Raw genomic sequence first — 20,985 nt, 5'->3', positions numbered from 1 at the left:
GCAACAAAGCAGAAAATTATTTTCTTTCACACATTCTAAATAAGTAACCTAAAATCAACTGTATTTAAGATTACTGTCGTTTCATTTACACATTTCAACAATTTTTAGGAAATTCTCTTGGACAAGAAGTCATCACAAACTTAGTCTTGTGATTTATTCTCCAGTGCATATAGCATGATTCTAAGTAGAGGACCGAACATACCTGCACAACAGTTCTTCGTCTTTCCCTACTTCTCCACAGGTACCACACAGCTCATTTGGTTCTTTACTAGATATAGGGTAGTGATGTCAGTGCACCAGTAAACCAATATTGTAACCATCGTCGTCGTCATCATATCACCACCATTGGTGAGAACATCCGATACCTGTGCTTCCTCTTGACATCACGTTTCTTTTTTCTCCTTTCTTGGCTGCGCAGTGATGCAGCCAAGTACCAGTTTCCCATTCTTGTTCTTCAGCCAAATCTGTTATCTGCTATCATTGCTTACCTTCGTAATTTCAGATTTTTGCACTGCATTTTGCACCTGTTCTCTTTCAGCTCACTATTACCGCAAAGTGCCATCACATACTAAGCGATAGGATGCTGTATGTTAAAATGTTATATTTACAAAGCAAATAAATGCAATGATACAGTGACTTACAGCTTTTAATGACATATTCAGGTAAAAGAAAATCAATAATAACTGCAAGCTTACCTTCTTATTTTCTGTCTCATGAACATAGCAAGATATCGGCCTGTTTTATTTGCCCCACAGTCCCACATTTCGTAGGTCAAATGGCGCCTGTCATTTGTTCCTGTCTGTTATTAATTAATCATCTGAGGATAGCAGTAATTGAAAGTAGTCATGTTTATCGCACCGTAAGCTTCTGTGTTAAAAGTGTACCCAGCTCTTCCTTAATGATTCTGACTTCAACTCCAATATGATCGACTGCCAACCATGTGCGGGCCCCAAAATCGAAAACAATGCTGGGAAAGGAACAAAACTGACGTTATTCCCGGCGTGCAAGCGACGTCAGCGCAGTACCTCCACGACTACGAACAATAGATGTGCATTCGTCAAGATAGTTGTGGGAGTAATCACTGTCAAGTACTGGTCGTGCGAGCGTAGTATATCAAGGTAGTTGTGTCACAAATCGGTGTGTAACAACACCTGTAAATCATGTGCTCAAGGCATTATACAGGGTGAGTCACCTAACATTACCGCTGGATATATTTCGCAAACCACATCAAATACTGACGAATCGATTCCACAGACCGAACGTGAGGAGAGGGGCTAGTGTAATTCGTTAATACAAACCATAAAAAAATGGACGGAAGTATGTTTTTTAACACAAACCTATGTTTTTTTAAATGTAACCCCGTTAGTTTTGTTAGCACATCTGAACATATAAACAAATACGTAATCAGTGCCGTTTCTTGCATTGTAAAATGTTAATTACATCCGGAGATATTGTAACCTAAAGTTGACGCTTGAGTACCACTCCTCCGCTGTTCCATCGTGTGTATCGGAGAGCACCGAATTACGTAAGGATCCAAAGGGAACGGTGATGGACCTTAGGTACAGAAGAGACTGGAACAGCACATTACGTCCACATGCTCACACCTTTTTATTGGTCTTTTTCACTGACGCACATGTACATTACCATGAGGGGTGAGGTACACGTATACACGTGGTTTTCGTTTTCAATTACGGAGTGGAATAGTGTGTGTCGCGACATGTCAGGCCAATAGATGTTCAATGTGGTGGCCATCATTTGCTGCACACAATTGCAATCTCTGGCGTAATGAATGTCGTACACGCCGCAGTACATCTGGTGTAATGTCGTTGCAGGCTGCCACAATACGTTGTTTCATATCCTCTGGGGTTGTAGGCACATCACGGTACACATTCTCCTTTAACGTACCCCACAGAAAGTAGTCCAGAGGTGTAAGATCAGGAGAACGGGCTGGCCAATTTATGCGTCCTCCATGTCCTATGAAACGCCCGTCGAACATCCTGTCAAGGGTCAGCCTAGTGTTAATTGCGGAATGTGCAGGTGCACCATCATGCTGATACCACATACGTCGACGCGTTTCCAGTGGGACATTTTCGAGCAACGTTGGCATATCATTCTGTAGAAACGCGATGTATGTTGCAGCTGTTTGGGCCCCTGCAATGAAGTGAGGACCAATGAGGTGGACACCAATGATTCCGCACCATACATTTACAGTCCACGGTCGCTGTCGCTCTACCTGTCTGAGCCAGCGAGGATTGTCCACGGACCAGTAATGCATGTTCCGTAGATTCACTGCCCCGTGGTTTGTGAAACCCGCTTCATCGGTAAACAGGTAGAACTGCAACGCATTCTCTGTTAATGCCCATTGACAGAATTGCACTCGATGCTTAAAGTCATCACCATGTAATTGCTGATGTAGCGATACATGAAACGGGTGAAAGCGGTGACGATGCAGTATGCGCATGACACTACTTTGACTCAGTCCACCGGCTCTCGCAATGTCCCGTGTACTCATGTGTGGGTTCATGGCAACAGTAGCTAACACACCAACTGCACCCCGTTCTCTTGTGACGGCCCTGTTACGGACCCGTTTGCGTGCTACGACCATACCTGTTGCTTACAGTTGGCGGTAGATGTTTTGCAATGTTCGGCAAGTTGGATGCTCTCTGTCCGGGTACCGTTCTGCATACACCCTGCAGGCTTCAGCTGCATTTCGTCGACACTCGCCATAGATGAGTATCATCTCCGCCTTTTCAGAGTTAGAATACACCATGGTCACAGTTCCTACAACACTACACTATCACAGACGTCTGGTAACACTGTGTACTACAGTTGGTCTGCGTGCGGAGACGAATGCAGAATAACAATAGCAGCAAGCGGTACATGCGGACACTGCGGCAGCTAGACCAAACCACAACAGTGAACTACAGCCACACTCGTAAACACGGTCGTCATCGTAAACATGACCCTGCAGATGCTGCTCGCCGACCGTGGCCCGTGTTTGTTACAACACGCAACTGAACGTCGGAGGTTTCAAGCGTCAACTTTAGGTTACAATATCTCCGGATGTAATTAACATTTTACAATGCAAGAAACGGCACTGATTACGTATTTGTTTATATGTTCAGATGTGCTAACAAAACTAACATGGTTCCATTTAAAAAAACGTAGGTTTGTATTAAAAAACATACTTCCGTTCATTTTTGTATGGTTTGTATTAAACAATTACACTAGCCCCTCTCTTCACGTTCGGTCTGTGGAATCGGTTCGTCAGTATTTGATGTGGTTTACGAAATATATCCAGCGGTAACGTTAAGTGACTCACCCTGTATATATACAGGGTGACACACGGAAGACGGACTGTTTTTAATGAAATAATACTCAGCCAACTTTTAAATTAATGCATGTTTATTTACACAAAATCAAAGCTCATTATTTGTCATTTTAGTTAACAAAGTTATTTGTTGAAAATAATGTTGTCAAGGTGGTGTCCATCATTTCGAATGAAGGACTCAAGCCTCTTCTCAAAATCCTCCATCACACGGACTAAAATGTCTGCAGGGATGGCAGCAATTTCTTGAAAGGTTGCATTCTTCAACTCGTCCAAATTTCGTGGTTTGAGGTTATAGACACCGTTCTTAAGGTACCCCCACAGAAAAAAGTCACATACTGACAAGTCGGGAGACCTGGGAGGCCAAGGAACATAGCCAAAACGTGAAATAATCCGGCCAGGAAACATGCGTCTAAGAATTGTCATTGAAGTGTTTGCGGTGTGCAATGTTGCCCCATCCTGCTGGAACCAAACGCGTTTTAAAGGGATTCGTCTACTCTTCTTCTTAGTTCTGGTTTCAGGAATTTTTCAAGCATACTAATGTAACGAACCGAATTAAGAGTAACTGTGGCCCCGTTCTCTTCAAAAAAATAAGGTCCAATAATGCCAACAGAGCCAAGAGCACACCAGACTGTTACTTTTACTGAGTGTAGAGGACGCTGGTTGATAAGGTGTGGATGCTCTGGAGCCCAGTAGCACAGATTTTGCTTATTCACGGTCCCGTTTAAATGAAAATGAACTTCATCGCTCATCAATAAAATTTCATTTTCATTCGATCCCAAAATCACTTGCATTCTGTAACCGAAATCTTCTCGTACAGCAAAATCAGTTTCCTTAAGTTGTTGGACAATGAGCATTTTGTAGGAATGGAATTTCAATTTTTTACGCAAAATTCGTCTAACCGATTCACGATTGATTCGTAACTCACTAGCATGACGTCTTGCTGACCGTCCTGGGTATCTGATTGGGGCTTGCCTTACCTTCTCAACATTTTCTGGTGTCGTTACTCTGCGTCTCGGGTCAGGATGCTTCTTATCCAGTATGTTTCCAGTTCATCTGAAATTTTCCACCCATCTGAGGACTGTGTTACGGCTCGGAACAGCTCCATGTCGACCGACATTAAACCGCGCACGAAACAATCGCTGTGTAGCAATAACAGAGTCACCACCTTTCACGAAACTGTCATAGACAAACACTCCACATTGCAAGTCCCACTGCTCCATAGTGACTGAGTAAATGAAATGGCGTCTTGAGTGGACCAGAACTATCCCCACCACGACCACCTCCCACCACCGCGCCCTCAGTACTACGCAGTTCAAAACCGTCCGTCTCCTGTGTGACACCCTGTATACACTCCTGGAGATTGAAATAAGAACACCGTGAATTCATTGTCCCAGGAAGGGGAAACTTTATTGACACATTCCTGGGGGCAGATACATCACATGATCACACTGACAGAAGCACAGGCACATAGACACAGGCAACAGAGCATGCACAATGTCGGCACTAGTACAGTGCCGTTCCACCTTTCGCAGCAATGCAGGCTGCTGTTCTCCCATGGAGACGATCGTAGAGATGCTGGATGTAGTCCTGTGGAACGGCTTGCCATGCCATTTCCACCTGGCGCCTCAGTTGGACCAGCGTTCGTGCTGGACGTGCAGACCGCGTGAGACGACGCTTCATCCAGTCCCAAACATGCTCAATGGGGGACAGATCCGGAGATCTTGCTGGCCAGGGTAGTTGACTTACACCTTCTAGAGCACGTTGGGTGGCACGGGATACATGCGGACGTGCATTGTCCTGTTGGAACAGCAAGTTCCCTTGCCGGTCTAGGAATGGTAGAACGATGGGTTCGATGACGGTTTGGATGTACCGTGCACTATTCAGTGTCCCCTCGACGATCACCAGTGGTGTACGGCCAGTGTAGGAGATCGCTCCCCACACCATGATGCCGGGTGTTGGCCCTGTGTGCCTCGGTCGTATGCAGTCCTGATTGTGGCGCTCACCTGCACGGCGCCAAACACGCATACGACCATCATTGGCACCAAGGCAGTAGCGACTCTCATCGCTGAAGACGACACGTCTCCATTGGTCCCTCCATTCACGCCTGTCGCGCACCACTGGAGGCGGGCTTCACGATGTTGGGGCGTGAGCGGAAGACGGCCTAACGGTGTGCGGGACCGTAGCCCAGCTTCATGGAGACGGTTGCGAATGGTCCTCGCCGATACCCCAGGAGCAACAGTGTCCCTAATTTGCTGGGAAGTGGCGGTGCGGTCCCCTACGGCACTGCGTAGGATCCTACGGTCTTGGCGTGCATCCGTGCGTCGCTGCGGTCCGGTCCCAGGTCGACGGGCACGTGCACCTTCCGCCGACCACTGGCGACAACATCGATGTACTGTGGAGACCTCACGCCCCACGTGTTGAGCAATTCGGCGGTACGTCCACCCGGCCTCCCGCATGCCCACTATACGCCCTCGCTCAAAGTCCGTCAACTGCACATACGGTTCACGTCCACGCTGTCGCGGCATGCTACCAGTGTTAAAGACTGCGATGTAGCTCCGTATGCCACGGCAAACTGGCTGACACTGACGGCGGCGGTGCACAAATGCTGCGCAGCTAGCGCCATTCGACGGCCAACACCGCGGTTCCTGGTGTGTCCGCTGTGCCGTGCGTGTGATCATTGCTTGTACAGCCCTCTCGCAGTGTCCGGAGCAAGTATGGTGGGTCTGACACACCGGTGTCAATGTGTTCTATTTTCCATTTCCAGGAGTGTATATGGTGGTTCAAAAATAGCTGTACATACTTCGTGGATGTAATGTATGGATCAAAATAAGTGTAAATGTTAAATACAGTTTTGTCTGAAACTGCTTTATTTCCGAGTTGTGATGCATGAGGTCATTTGTGGTAGGTATTACATCACGAGCCAGTACAACCGTTGGGCGTGTCGTGTTCGCCTGCATACTGACTGATGTTGCCTTGTTGACGATGGCTCTGCACATTTAAGTCGGGTGGTAAGAGATTATCTCAGTGTTGTTTATCCCAAAACGTGGGTAAGACTAACAGGATCAGTTGCTTGGTCCCCCTTATCTCCGGATCTTAACCCCTAGACTTCTACATTTAGGCCGTCTCAGGGAGCTCGTATTTGGTATTGCAGTTGATAATGTAGCACAACTATAGCAGCGAACTGAAAATAGCTGTGCAGGTTGGCAGAACCAGGTGAATGGAGGCTGCAACATTCCGCGAGTTAAGCACGTCACTGTCTTCGTCTACATGAACTTCATATTGAACATGTCCTGGAATAAACGTAGAGTACGTATTTGAGTTGAATTTTGGGTGCCTTCGTGTCGTTACTTTCTGAGAAGAGCTAATTTTGTGCTGTTTGTGATGAATTTGTGGACCCTACTCTACTGCATAGCTCTGAACCAGAGCAGTTTCAGACAAAACTTTATCTGAATTTTAAATCTCATTTTAATGCATACATTACACCCACGAAGTGTGTAAACGACAAGCTGCAGGGTGGCCTCCTGACTAGAAATGGAGGAAAAAAGGTCCTATGAAGGTGAGTCCGAAAATACATGCAGATGGCGCTGACGAATGAAAGTTCGTGTGAGCACGCAACCCGTTTGGAGCACACAGACGACGAACATGCAAGTTGATACTGCCAGTTCTGCTAAAGGGTGGTTCATCGGTAAAGAGGGCTTCTGACAGAAAACCAATAATTGTGATGATCTGGTACAAAAACCATCGACAAAATGTTTCTGTAAAGTGAAATCCGTTACTGATAATCCTTGCAATCGTTGCAGGAGATAGGGTTAGTCGCGGTTGTCATTCAGGATGCACATAATCGTACTTTGTCGTATGCAGTGTTGACAGACTACTCCCCTGAAGCTTGTATTAGGATTCATCTGAATACTCGGCAGAAAACCGTCCTTCATATCGGGTGTGCACATTGTCAGCCGGTTCCCTGCCCGTTCGTCTGAAGACCCGTGATCAGACAAACACCCAAAAAGGGCTTCAAATGTTGCGTGATGTTGTTGGTGTGTCTGAGGGTAGCAGTTCTGGTATAGCCGTGCTGCCTCTGGACAGTTTCCATGTCCTTGCCTTACACAAATACCATCTCGGCTTGTTCCCGACGTGAATACCGGACCATTCTGCTGCTTAAAGTACGCTGCGTCTATCACACATCCTGCAACACACAAGGAGACCAGGCACGTAGTCAGAGGAACTTCCATCCGTCAGCGCCATCTACCGTGGCCTCGGTGCATTTCCGGACAGATGTTCATACGATCTTTTTCCCCCATGTCCAGTCAGAAATCGAACACTGCAGCTTGTATTTATTAGCGTTCACCCGCAGCCGTCCACGCGTCATTATTTTTGTTCGCGAGTTAAGATGTGTGGGACCAATTTTGCACACACTTTTCTCTTCTCCAGAACATTGTAACCTCCCCACAAAATTCGTTCCCATTTATAACCTCCCTACAGAAATTCATTCACATTTAACCTCCACACAAAATTCTTTCTGATTTAATCTAAGCTCAAAATGCGTTCACACTTAGCGTAACCTCACAACAGAAAAATTCCTAAACCGCTCAACAGTAAAAATTATAATTATGTCGTCCACTTATGAATTTTTCCGGCACAGCTGTGTGCAATGCTGGCCGACCTATCTGTCATTTATGAAAGAAAGCAACTGATTTTTCTATTGCAATAATTGGGATGATCATGGATGGGAGAAATTAGTAAATTCTTTAAATTGAAATGAATGGTTGTTGAAAGTTACTTTTTATGAGGAAGATTATTATTACGAGAGTTTTAAAACATTTACATGCGACTTGAGATAACATTACTACATATGCGCGAGGCTGCTTTTTACCTTGTACAATAATACTCAGGCTCCGGCATCGCTGCACCGCGACCAGGCCAGCCAACACGATACACCAGACCAGACCAGAGCAGACTCCAGACTAGCAACAACATACTGCTACAGCTACACAGTTCCTACTGCAGTCAACACTGCTCTCTGGTCAAAGACCTTGCAGATCGCAGGCAGCGCATGAGCAACACATCGAAAAAAAACATCTGCTCGGACCTCTTACATACCCCTCCACTGGGGGGGGGGGGGGGGGGCAAAAATTTGGCAGCGATGGTGAGTCAATTGGACTTGCCATGAGCAACAAATTTTTCTAAAATCTACTTAATTAACTAAGTTTACAGTCACAGAGTAATATATATATATATATATATAAGTGCAGAACATTAAATGACATAGAGTGCAGATGCACTGAGTACAGAACATATCAAGCAATGACAAAATGTATACGCAATGAGTACAAAACACATTAACAAATGACATAAAGCACACACGCACTGTATATATTTCTTTTTACCATTTTACAAGAACTAGGAACGGAAAGGGAAGGATTGCATCATGGTCTAGAACAGTAGGTTGTGCGTAACTGCACTGAAAGTCCATATCTTTCTACAGAAGCACAACATCAAGTGAGACTATCTGAAGTTCTCTTCCCTGAAGTATGAATCAGTGTAGCCAAGACACTGAAATGTCGTATTAATATTCAATGCCATCATTTTGGCAGTACATTAGGTACACCAAACAATGGGACCATAATAACATCTCCATCGTTGAAGGTGGTGGACAGCATGATGTGTCAACACCACGCTCTTGTAAGGTACACCAACGTAGAATTAGTGCAAAAACCAAATATAGTGCTCCATGATCATGAGGATAGACAGGACAAACGGATATTGTAGTAATTTCTGGTAATTAGATCATAAGGTGAAGGACATTAAGTCTTATGCTAGTCATCATAGAGAATTACACTAGTCTATTAACCAATTTGAGTAATTGTTGGCACTCATTGCCTAGTTACTAAACATTTCTGTACTATGTATGGAGTATTACAGAACATTATTCATAAGTCATCTGATTACACTAAATATTGGCACTCATTGGCCAGTTACAAACCATTTTTATGCATTATTCAGAAGTGATCATTCAAAGCAAGAGTTAATTAATAGCATACCATTTACATAATTCATGTAGTTTTAGTAATCATTGGCACTCATTGGCCAGTTACAAACCATTTTTATGCATTATTCAGAAGTGATCATTCTAAGCAAGAGTTAATTAATGGCATAGCATTAACATAATTCATCTAGTTATAGTAATCATTGGCACTCATTGGCCAGTTACTAAACATTTTTATGCATTGTTCAGAAGTCATCATTCAAAACAGGAGTTAATGAGTGTAGCATCAAGCTACTGGTATTCATATATAATAGCATGTAAGTTACATAAGAAAAATTTAAAATATAAGATACAGTGGCATTCATTGGCCAGTTATAAAGTATTCATGTAGTTTTATAAATCATTATTCAGTGTTATTCAGAAGTTATCATTCAAAATGAGAGTTAATTATTGGCATAGCATTTATAGAGTATAACAAAAATATTATTTACAGAAATTATTGGCATAGCATTTATGCATTATTACAAAACATCATTCAGTATTACTCAGAACTCATCATTCAAGTGACATAAGACATATTTAAAATGTAATGCACTATAACTATTACTCAAGGTCTATGGCTAGAAAACTTCATTCAGTATTACTCAGAACTCATCATTCAAGTGACATAAGACATATTTAAAATGTAACGCACTGTAACTATTACTCAAGGTCTGTGTTCCAATAACACATAGATATAATGAATTCAATACATCTGACAAATCTGCATTATATTTAGTACTATAAATATCTCTTAAACTAGTAGCATTATTTGGGACTGGCAACACATTTTTTTGTGCTAGCAATGCATTGCGTTGGGATCGATAATTAATTGCTGGGGCATGAAAATATTTGCTTTTGACTTATTGCTGCAAATAAGGATTAGTAACATCATTCGCCATGAGTCAGTTGTAGCAAGGTTATGAACAAGTAGAGTATATGTGATCACATTCATGAATGACACAAACAAATGGGTAATAAAAATGCAAGTACTAGAACAGGTTTAATAACTAACTGCTTATAGCACATTACTTTCATGAATAGCTTCTCCTGGAAAAAATACAAAATGAATTATTAAGCTGAAAGAAGAAACGCATATTATGCTGAAAAGTAGTGAACTTTGAATTAACAGGTAATGAAACGTGTATTCAATATGTATGTACTCTAGCTGTCCTCTCCAAAACATTCAGTCATTATACCATGTGATATAAAACATACTGTCAAAACGAACTGCAACAAATACTTAAATAACTACATAGCATTTCTTAACTAACAGTAAATATATAAACTTCATCATTATTCTCATCTGCAAAGAAAAACTTAAAAGTGGTGCGTTAAGTGACCATATAAAATTCGTCACTATCATCACCTGCAAAGAAAAACTTCATTATTCATATTACCATATTCTTCATATAACTATTCATCATCACTTATTATCATCTGCAAAAAATAGACACTTCATTATTCATTATTCATATTACCATTTACTTCATACAACTATTCATAGTATAGAGTTTCTTATTTCTAGCATATTTCACCACTAAAACTAAGATGTGTAGTTCTGTCTGACAGCCTGCATCAATCGCCTCGTATTCTGAAAGAAAAATAATTAGTTAAGACTGCTATCATACGATGTGTATAGTATATTCTTGTTAATGCTTGTTAATTCTGATCCATTTACTCTTCATCACAAGGTATTCCATTTTCTTTCGTTCATTCCGAAGGTGAAATTCCCATTTCATAGTAATCCACTGTGGTTTGTTTAATTTATTTCTTTTACGCTTTATTTCTTTCTGAAAATGATGACTAAGGATTAATATCTTGCATTTAAATCATATACCCATAAAATAAAAACTTGTTTCTAGTGATATAATTAAGCATACAGCATTGCATGACAGAAAACGTATTATGTCAAAAACATAGAGAGTGTTCAGGTGCAAAAATGTACACACAGTCTCATAATGTAGTAGCAAAAAAAATGTAAAATAGTCACGATGTTGAGATATCATAAGGCAAAATGTCAAAGTCAACTGGTGTTTGTTATATCTTAAAGATTTTGTAGTGCATACAAACAAAACAGGAAAACAATCATACATACACGAAAAATGGAAAATGTGCACGGTCTGATATATAACGACAAGAAATGACCTTCTTTGTGTTCAGCTTGTATGTTGTGTAGTCGACAGAGGCGACAGTTGAAGACTTTAATGGAGAAAGAATTTGATAATATTAATATGTCACTAGATAGAATTGCATAATTGGTCACAAAATATGTAAGTTTATCTGGAAAAATGTGCATGGTCTAATGTGTAACGACAAGAAAAGCGACCTCCTAACCTTACCTTGCCGGGCACTTGCCAAGAAAAAATATGATAATCATAAGTAAGTAGTCGCATAAATATAATTGCATCATTGGTCATATAAAAATCAAAAATGGTATTACAGTGTGATAAATCATAAAGTATGTTCATTCAATAAAGGGTTTAATATTGGAGACATGGTGATTGCCTTTACTTTTTCTGGTTCTCAGAGTCTCGACGTGTACTACATTGGGGTGAGGAATGCTGCGAATTCTGTATGGACCTGCATATAGAAGCTCAAATTTACTGCATCTACTCTTTCCTCTGTTGGATAAATAATGTGTGCGTACTAATATCTTCTGTCCAACGTGAAATTCACGGCGTGTACAAACCTGTCTTTGCCGTCCTTTCCGGCGCTCCGCGCCACGTTTGATGCTGTCCAGCGCAATGTCAATTATTTCATGGTGTCGTAGACGGCGAGATGTAGGAAAAGATACCAATTCCTTAATTTTGTTAGGTGGTTCAACATTTTTCAATATAACAGTCGGAGACAGCATAGTAGATTCATTTGGTATCGAGTTAATTACATCCTGGAATTGACAGTATGTGTGTATCCCAATCAATATGTTTTTTATAGCAGTATATTCTACATAGTTTACCAGTTTCTTTCATTAGTCGTTCACAAGGGTTCGAAGAAGCGTGATACTTGGATATATGAATCGGAGAAATGTTTCTTGTTCGTAACATATGTGTCCACATAGCAGATCGAAACTGTGATCCATTGTCGGAAATTACTTTCAATACATGCCCTACATGGAATAAAAAATGTTTTACAAATGCATTCGAAACAGATTTAACAGTAGCTTTGCGTAACGGAGTGAAGGTAAGAAATTTCGAAGTGAGTTCAACAGCGACAAAGATGTAACAAAAACCTCTATTAGTTCTGGGAATCGGACCAAAAATGTCTACAGCGACCATGTGTCTCAATTTAACAGGTACAGTGGGATGTAACGGAGGAATATGTGAAGTCGTGTCTGACTTAGCTTTCTGGCAGATTTTACATGACGCTAAAACTCGTCGAATACGTTTCTCCATGTTGGCAAAATAACAGTTCTGTATCAGTATAAGAAAACATTTTCTGGCTCCGTAATGTGCTTAACTTAAATGAGTATACCAAATTAATTTGTTAACAAGCTCGTCAGGAATACACAGTAACCAGTTGTTGCTGTCAGGGTGAGAGCGGCGAAACAATATTATTGCGTACAGTGTAATGGTTTCTAATGGTAACATTATTCCTATCTTGCCAAAGGTGTTTAATTTCGTTCCATACGTTGTCTTTACTCTGCTCTTGTGCTATGTCTGGGTAATGACGATGAAATGAAATTTTCAAATGCAACTTGTTGAATGTACATGACGCTGAAATGTGCTTTGCAGAAGTTGGTTGCGATGTCTTGCTGATTGTTGCTGAGAGAACTGGATAGTGCGTCTGCTACAACATTTTGTGTAACGGGAATGTGAACAATTGTAAAATTAAATTCCTGTAAATAAAGTTTCCATCTGCTTAACCTGTCATGTGTAAATTTTGCGGAAAGTAAAAACTGTATAGCTCTATGAAGTGTGTAAACGGTCGTACGTCTTCCATAAAGAAAATGCCTAAATCTCGTAAATGCCCATACAACACATAATGTTTCAAGTTCTGTAACAGAATAATTGCGTTCAGCAGGTGACAGAATGCGACTCGCAAAGGCGATATTTTTAATTACTGTATTACCGTCTTCTTCAATTTCCTGAAAAATGTGTACGACTAAAGCTGTGCTAGAGCTGTCAGTGGCAATGGAAAATTTTTTTAGTAAGATCTGGATGTAATAAAAGTGGTGCATTCAACAAAACTTGTTTCAGATTGACAAATTCAGACTGCGCTTGGCTATCCCAGAACCAAATAGTGTTTTTACCCGTCAATTGACATAATCTAGGGGTGTCTAAAGCAGAGTAATGAATAATTTACGAAAAAAGTTAATTAAACCCAAAAACCTGCGTAGTTGTTTCTTCGTCGTAGGAACAGTAATGTCACGTAAAGCTTGAAGCTTTTCTGGGTCAGGCGCAATGTCTTCTGCTGAAATTACATGTCAAAAAAATTTTATAGAAGTTTTGCCAAAGTGCGATTTGCTAAGATTAACTGTGAGTCCTTGTGCACGGAAAGTTTGCAACAATTGTTCAAGAATCAGATTGTGTTCAAACCAGTTAGCTTCTGCAATAAGAACATCGTCTACATACGTTGTGATTCTGTCTTTAATACAAAAGTGTGTATCGGATTTCGTCAAAACTAATAACATTTTCGTGAACAAGATTCTCTGTGTCAAAAGTATTGCTTGCGTTGCTGGAAGATGCAACCTGTACTGTATCTAGTCAAATTCTTTCTGACGTGCTATTATTTGCGGGAGGATGCTGTGGCATTTCGACTATTTGTACTGTTCTGTTACTTCGTCCTGACGTATTAGGTTCGGGATGATACCGACTGTCTGGTTCATTCATGATAATCTCTTGTTGCGGATGATTTTGCTGCTGGTAAGACCGACTGCTATTAAACGTACGCTGAAAATTGTGCTCATTACTTTTACGTATGTCATGATAGTCATTTCTATACGGTGCATTGCGATATGAGTTGAAATGGTGTGTTTTCGATACGTAGTTATTTCCTTGTTGCTGTGCGTTACTATTTGGCGAAGCCGACGCTATACGTGTAGACGGCGAAACATTCAAGCTTGGTTGACCTTACAGACTACATTGTTGGTTAGGTATGCTAAACGGCTGGTTTTGTTGCTGTTGTAGGGAAAAACCTCTATTGTTGCCAAAATGCGTCTGCGATAGGTGAAAATCTTGTACATACTGATGAATAAAATTTTGTTTGTTATTAAAATTACGCTGATAGTTCTGGAGTGTCTAATGAAAATTGTCACTTTCGATAAAACTTGTCATACCGGGTTTTCTTCACTCATTCTTAATCCTAGATAGATCGATAGTTGAAGAGCTGTTTTGATAGAGTTAAAGGGCAGTAAAAGAGAAGACAGCAGTGCAGAAAACTAAAGATGAAATAGCACTACTACGGCTCGGGGCCCTGCGCACGCTACGGCACATATTCATCGAAGCGTAATGAATCTCCTGAGGTCAATTACGCGCTACAAATAAATTTTAGTTTCTGCGTGACAGGCAATACCGGTGAAAATTCAAAAGCAAGTTGTTGTATCCAATCCAATTCTAGTTTCTGCGTTACAGGCCAAGCTGATGAAAATACAAAACCAAATTGTCGTATCCAGTCCAGAGCGTGAATCTGCGTTCTGTCATTATTAAGTACTTTAAATTTTCTCACGGATAGAAAGTTCTTGTAATCAAAATTATCGTCTCTGTATGTCTGAACAGGTTCAGGATTGTATGATAATCTGTTTGTCTGTGACTATTCGGAATCTAAAAGTCACGTACTCTCTCTAAATTACCTAAATTAAACTGGCTGTGTGAGTCTGACAAATGTTCAGAAAGTGGCGTATGCTGTGATGTGTTAAAGGCTGAGATATTTTCATCTCCGTCAATTAGTGCTGTAAAGATGACAATTTTCTACGTAATGTATTACTGGACGAACCTATCTCACTGATCGTCTGCTGTAAATTTTGGAATTCGGGTGTTTGATTAAGCGAAACAGGTGCCGTATCGTCTGCTTTGGTGTCATTATTATTTTCGATAACATCAATACTACTGGCCAATTCATCATATTTTTCAGTCAGTTCTTTTACCTGATCATCGTTTTTAGTATCGGAAGCATTAATTTGTTTTTGTATTTTACGTGTGGTTTTGTTCAATTTTTTAACGTCTGCTTTGAGAGCATCGGGATCCTGTATTAGTTCCAACTTTTCAAGTCTGTTGGTCATTGTCTGAAAGTCTAATGTGTGTGTGTCTGTTTTTGTTTTAAGATCGGAGATTTCATCATGCAATTCGGTGTTCAACTGTTTGATTTCGTCTCATACTGTAGCAATATTGTTGTCTACGTATGTTTTTGCTTTCGTAAACAATTTATGCTTATCTTCCTGTCTCTCTGCAGTAATTGTTTCCATGACTTGTCGCTTTACTTTATTCTGTTCCTGTATAAATTTACTGTAACGAGTTTCACTGATTCGTAGGTGGTGATTAAAACGTTCGTCAATTTGGCTGTTCTGTTGGTCAAATTTCGCGTCTATTTTTGCATCCAGTGTGCGTGAAAGTTCTGCTGACATTAATTTAAACTCGTTGCGTAACTGTGTTGCGTTTTCAGAACATTGTTTAGCAACTGCACTAATTTCATCTCTAAGTAATTTAGTTGTGGCTGCATGTGTATTACTTAATTCTTGAGTCACAGATCTAATTTCTTCACTATTGCTCCTAGCACAAGCCTTAATTTCCTCACGTAATTGTTCTTTAGTATCATGACATTGCACGGCAACGGCTGTAATCTGTTCACTAAGTTGTTTGTTCTGTTCATTTAGGTTGTCGTGTTTTTCATTCAACTGTTTGAAATTTTCATTAAGGTTGTCTTGTTTTTCATTAAGTTGTTTGTTCGATTGATTAATTTGTAGCAATAATGCCGTAACTTGATCCATGCCAACATTACCTACTCTATTCTCAGTGCTGTGTGATGATGTATCTGCATTTGTCACGTTTTCTGTAACCATTTGGTCATTCTGTAATTCTTGAAAGGGTTTGCCAATTGAATGTGCACTGTTGGTCACTACACCGGAATCAAATAAACTTGACGTGTGTTGTGAATATTGTTTACCTTCGTTAGAAACAATTACCTGTTCACTACGTAAATTTTGCAAATTAGGCGTGTCAAACTGGACAGCGTTCATTGTAACGGAACGTGCCGCGTCATCAATTGTTACATTTACTCTGTACATAATTGCATTTGTTTGCTCATCATTAGGATCAAAATCAATATTAGTGATCGGTACGCACTGATTGTCTGTAAATGGAGGATTATCATTATTACACTGAATGTCGCAAGTATTATCGGTCAAATTATTCGAGTCGACTATTTCACTCATTGCAAATCGCGATGTACTGTTAACAGTTTTTCACGGCATTTTTCACAAATCAAAATTAAACACAAAATGAAACAAAGTCAAAGCAAAAATGGAACAAATACAATTACAACAAAGAGCAATAAATTGCCGATGATCTGTGAAAGAAAGAGTGACAAATTAGTAAATGCGTTGCGCCAGATGCAAATTACATTTAAGTAAATAAGAGCAGATATATATGACTACTTCTCAGAGATTCACAAAGAAATACGATCCTGGCCGGTTGTCGCCAAGTGTAACCTCCCCACAAAATAAAAGAAATAAATAAATAATATGAATAAGATTCTAATTTAGTGTAACCTCAAAATAAAATTCTTTCACAGTGTAACCTCCCCACAAAATTCGTTACCATTTATAGCCTCCCTACAGAAATTAATTCACATTTAACCTCCACACAAAATTCTTTCTGATTTAATCTAAGCTCAAAATTCATTCACACTTAGCGTAACCTCACAACAGAAAAATTCCTAAACCTCTCAACAGTAAAAATTATAATTATGTCGTTCACTTATGACTTTTCAATAATTCACTGAGAATTTAACCTGGTAAATTTTGGACGACAGCAGTGCTGCGTCATGGCCCTGAAAGATCATTCTGAATAAAAAAAAAGGAAAAATTCTTACCTCAATGAAGTCGCCGGATATATCTGCTCTTACAATAAATTTTTCCGGCACAGCTCTGTGCAATGCTGGCCGACCATCTGTCATTTATGAAAGAAAGCAACTGATTTTTCTATTGCAATAATCGGGATGATCATGGATGGGAGAAATTAGTAAATTCTTTAAATTGAAATCAATGGTTGTTAAAAGTTACTTTTTATGAGGAAGATTATTATTACGAGAGTTTTAAAACATTTACATGCGACTTGAGATAACATTACTACATATCCGCGAGGCTGCTTTTTACCTTGTACAATAATACTCAGGCTCCGGCATCGCTGCACCGCGAACAGGCCAGACAACACGATACACCAGACCAGACCAGAGCAGACTCCAGACTAGCAACAACATACTGCTACAGCTACACAGTTCCTACTGCAGTCAATACTGCTCTCTGGTCAAAGACCTTGCATATCGCAGGCAGCGCATGAGCAATGCATCGAAATCACATCTGCTCGGACCTCTTACAACATTCTGGAGAATTTTCAAAGTTTTAATTGATGTCAGCCACTTCTGAACGTTGAAATGAATCAATAGTAACAGGTCAAAATTTGTGCCGCACCGGGACCACTTGCGTGAGTCCCGGTCCGGCACCAATTTTGATCTGTTACCATTGATTCATTTCAATGTTCAAATGTGGCTAATATGAATGAAATATTTGAAAATGCTTCATAATGTCCTGAATAAAAGAAAAGTGTGTGCAAAATTTGTGCCACAGACCTTAACTCGATAACAAAAATAATGACGTGTCGACGCCTGCCACGATTCCATTGAAATTCAAGAGGCGGGAAATTCTTTCCTGAAAAAAAGTCGCCATGGATGACGATATTTGATGTTAGCAGTACGAACCTGTCGCAAAACGACGAAGTACAGATATTCACATGAAGGGTCAACGCTTGAACGACATAACCGACAGTTAAGCCATTGTGACACGTGTGTTGGACAACACCTCAAGAAAGGACTTTTTGACTGTTTCGCATTGTTGTAACAATATTCTGTACGTTGCAGTCAAGTGTGATCAAGGGGTGGGGGGGGGGAGAGGGAAGAGATGGGCATTATGTAAAACCTGAAGAATTAAAACCGCAATGATGTAAACTTTTCTCTATTTTTTATTATGTTCGCCGAAACGTTTTGGACGGACGGGGCTAGGCTGGCTGCCTTTTCAGCAGCTAGCAGCCTCGCCCTGTTAGAATTGAATCCGGGTGAGGCGCGGACGTCGCACGCAGCCGTGGGAACGCAGCGGCGGTTAGCGAGCGCGGTGCTGAAACGCAGGTGGTGTAACTCACATTGTCACGTTAATTAACCAAGTTGCGAACTCGGCCGGCGGCAGCGGCGGCGGTGGCGGCGGCGGCGGCGGCGCCCCGGAGACCGATATAAGTCCAGCCATTAAGGGCTGGCCGTGTTCATCTCCGAGGTGAGGTGATGAAGGGTGCGCCAAACGACGCGCCACGCGACGCTCCGACAGCGTCGGAGCACCGGCGAAGAGAGAATGAGGCGGAGGAGGAGGAGGAGATAAAGGCAGTAAGAAGCAGCGCAAATATTGTCCCGCCGTGACCCGGCGTGCGGGCAGAGCTTAACGCCCCGCCGGTAGATATCAGCCAAACAAGTGGCTCATTTCTTCTGTATCGAGGCACTGCAGTGCAGTTCGCTCGCGTGTAACAGCCCTGTTCAGCAAACAGGAGAACGCAGCCAGAGAACGAGTTCTGCTGCTTGATAGCTACAGTTTCCCTCCCTGTGAAGCGCTGATACGAGAAGAGGGGATTGCTGCCAAGCAAATAGCGCAGTTACTTCACTGACAGGGGGAAGGCCTCAAAAACTTGCAACTGTTTCGGTTCATACGATACTGCAGTTCGTGTGTTGTTTCGAATTACGACGCAATGTTCCTTCGGATATGCCTGCATGTCCGAAGAAACATTGTATTATATTTCGAAATAATACAGGCACTGCAATATCGTATTTATCTACTGACACTGAGAAAATGTCTCCCCTATACGAGAAGATACATAATGGATGTACGAGTTAGGTCGTTGACATATGGCTGACGTCATACGGAACTTTAGATCTGGTCTCAAGTCGTGCGGGGATAGCCTAACGGTATGACCGAGCGAGGTGGCGCAGTGGTTAGCACACTGGACTCGCATTCGTGAGGACGACGGTTCAATCCCGTCTCCGGCCATCCTGATTTAGGTTTTCCGTGATTTCCCTAAATCGTTTCAGGCAAATGCCGGGATGGTTCCTTTGAAAGGGCACGGCCGATTTCCTTCCCCATCCTTCCCTAACCCGAGCTTGCGCTCCGTCTCTAATGACCTCGTTGTCGACGGGACGTTAAACACCACTAACCTAACCTAACGGTATGACGTCACGGTAACTCAGCGTATTCGATCGGAGAGAGAGCTGTCCTCTCTAATAAAATAATGAGTGACTGGATGAACTTGAATGAATGTCATGGGACGTCCACCTTGAACACATGTAATGACCAAAATGAAGTCAACAACAAAAAATGTGGTAAGGCAACCGCTCACCATAAGTAGGAAATCCGGATTCGAGTTTCATTGTGGTCATTCCATTATACAGCTGATAGTTGTCCATATTCGTATCTGCAATTACTTTTCTTGTCCTTCGGTTCATATTTCGTCGCTTGCGTACAGCATAAAATGAAATAATCTAAGATATCCGCGTTCTACGCCCGTCTGTAATTGAGGAAAGCATTCCTGAAGTTCATGACGCGTAATCGACACAAAATTGACGGAATCGATAGGTGACGGAAAAGCGAGCGTTTTTCATCGTCTTGTATGGGGACGACAAACGCATATTTTCCTAGGAATCGAGAACAGAAACCACTATAACTGTCACTTCTTAATCTATAAGGTATACGTTGTTCAACGAAAGCATCCATGACGTAGCAAATAAGGCATCTGGGTTCCGAGCAGAGAACCTGTTTTCGGCTCCCAACTGTATTCAGTAGTTCTTTTCATTTGTATTTTTTCCGCATCGAATCTAGTAGTAATAGAATGGTTAATAAAGTAAGCAAATCAGTACGGAATAATAAAAAAAGTCGAAAAATAAATTTCTCAGACGACTTGGATTGCTAAAGAGTTATAATTTTAAGGCTCGTTGTACGAATACAATTCCGAGTAAGACTAGCGAAAGCGAGCATTTATACGTGGCACGCATAAGGGAGCAAAATGATCCCTCGTTGCAGTTAACAGCACACATAAAATAAAGCATTCATATGCGGCGCAATATTCCATAAAAGCATCTGAAAAACTGTTGCCTTAAGTTTTCCTGTGCTTATAACAAATTGTTGATTAATTTAATCCTCGACATACAGAGGAGCTCAGTCGTATAACTGGCTCATTAAAAAATGTTTGCGTCACTTTCACCAAATTCCGGGAAACTGTCAAAATCAGCTTACAAAACATATCTTGAAAGCACTGTACATGCATACGTTTCTAATAACAAATCTTGTATGATACTAGATTCCTGGAGTTGACAAACTAATCCTGTCATGTGCTGGGTGGCTATAATTAAAGTGCAGCTATTCATGGAGGTCCAGTGTGTGCTGTAA

This window comes from Schistocerca cancellata, chromosome 5 (genome assembly GCF_023864275.1).
Source record: "Schistocerca cancellata isolate TAMUIC-IGC-003103 chromosome 5, iqSchCanc2.1, whole genome shotgun sequence".
Taxonomy (NCBI): domain Eukaryota; kingdom Metazoa; phylum Arthropoda; class Insecta; order Orthoptera; family Acrididae; genus Schistocerca; species Schistocerca cancellata.
Note: the sequence above shows the minus strand (reverse complement) of the source record.